Genomic DNA, 2,009 nt, shown 5'->3' with positions numbered 1-2,009 from the left:
ATATATATATATATATATATATATATATATATATATATATATATATATTGCATTATTCTCTGCACCTTACATGTTATTTGCAGTTTGGATTGGATTATAAAGTGAATTTCATTGGTGAGTACTATATTTTTTGGTGACAAAGTATAATCTAATCTTTACAAAGCAGTGACCAGAAAGGAAGACCTGGATGAGGCTTTGGTCCCCATGATAGTTAGAGACACACAGCCATTTAGCATAGTTGAGGATAAAAGCTTCAGGGACTTGGTAGCAAAATTGGATTCAACTTATATTCTCCTAACTAGGAAGGTATGTGTGGTGACATGGATACATTATGAGAGTAGTATTAAAAATATATATAATTATTTTCTTCCTTCCCTTTAGACTGTAAAGGCCATGGTTGAGGCCAAATGTCAATAAGAGAAAGAGAAGGCCAAAGCTGAGGTCCAGAAAATTCCTGCAATGAGTTTGTCAGCAGATATGTGGACATCTCTTAATGTGGATGCCTTCTTGGCTGTGACCTGCCATTTTATAGATGACAACACATTTCTGAAGTCTACACTACTTGGTGTTGTGAAATTCCTGCAGGCGCATACGGCTGAAAATTTGGCCTGTGTGAAATCCTCTCTTATGGAACAATGGGGAATAAAATAAAGTCACATGTCTGGTTACTGATGGCACATCTAATATGATTGCCTGTGGAAATAGCTGAAGCTGCCTCATGCGCTTCAAAAAAAAAGAAACTGAGGTTGAAACAAGGTGTTGGAGCGATTAGTAGAACTCAGGGAGCCTGTGGGGGCAGATTTGGCGGGTTTACAAACTGATATTCCTGCGCTGATCTCTGATGTGTACAGTAATGTATGTGGGTGCCGGTCTATACTGTATTCTTTTCACAAGGCAACTGTGGAGCTGTCAGACCTCAGTGGCAGGCATAATCATATCCCAACACATTTCAGACTAAAGGATTTGAACTCCCTGGCACTGCCAGACACCTAACTGGCTATAATTTGATGGGGAGGATGCAGGTTGTCTGCATGCCTCTGGAATTGCTTCTTTGACCTATTCACACAGCGATCGAGAGCCTTACACTAATGCCAGAGTCCCTCTGATTTCATACTTTTCTCTGCATTGTCCAAGATTTGTAAACAAGCACAAATCCATGGGTAAAGTTTTGTAATCAAGAACACACTCTCATGTACTTGGAACATGTCTTAGCAGATTGTGATTTACAAGCAATGTTATAAGCAACACAAGTTCAAACAGGTGGTTTGTTGACAAGGGGTCATTCATCAAACAAAACCCACATGGCCCATATGGGGATCGAACCCATGACCTTGGCGTTATTAGCACCACGCTCTGACCAACTGGGCTAATCGGCCTTTCTCCGTTCATTTCGCAGTTTTTGGTGCAGCACTGAAGGGAACCTTTCCATGAAATTGTAGACTTGGTGTCAACGAGATTACGGCCACTTTTTCGACCGAGCATAGGTGAAAGTTGACACTTATTGTTCCCTCTGACAAATGGTTATTCTGTAGCCAACTTTTGAATTAAACTTCAAAAGCAAATGTGGAGAAGCTTTTGTTAAAGAGCAATTCAGTGCAGTTGTACACAGTGACGAAATCATCAATTGCAAAGTCCACTGAGCTTTATTGCTGCGAGTTACATAGTGCTGTCTATTACACCATGAAATCTGCCATAACAACAAAAATGTAATGTCTGATTCTGTGAGCCAAGGAATATAAACCTTTTAGGGACATATTTAAAATATCAGATTTTCTGCCTGAGCACAGAGTAGGCATTTTTTTCTAGCTTTAACCATACGTCCTCTTTCTTTGGAAATCTGTGTCATTGCTGCATGAATAAGCAGAAAGATTTTGAGCAATTTTTTGTCTGGGTCTAAGGGGCAATTTATTCAAACCAAAAGATGCTATTTTAGCTAGTTTGTCAAATGAACATGTCAAACCTACAGAGACAATGTGTCTAGCTACAGAGCTCTGCAAGGTTTAATTCTT

At 39.5% G+C, this 2,009-nt stretch overlaps 1 non-coding gene across 1 annotated transcript; it reads right to left on the bottom strand.

The window, feature by feature from the left end:
• Nucleotides 1–1,302: 1,302 nt before the first annotated feature.
• Nucleotides 1,303–1,376, bottom strand: trnai-aau (transfer RNA isoleucine (anticodon AAU)). Its single transcript has one exon. It is a non-coding gene; the product is annotated as a tRNA-Ile (tRNA).
• Between the last annotated feature and the right edge of the window lie 633 nt (nt 1,377–2,009).

This window comes from Electrophorus electricus, unplaced genomic scaffold, assembly GCF_041902795.1.
Source record: "Electrophorus electricus isolate QZ-2024a unplaced genomic scaffold, ASM4190279v1 Scaffold49, whole genome shotgun sequence".
NCBI lineage: Eukaryota > Metazoa > Chordata > Actinopteri > Gymnotiformes > Gymnotidae > Electrophorus > Electrophorus electricus.
This window is presented reverse-complemented; position numbering and strand designations above follow the sequence as displayed.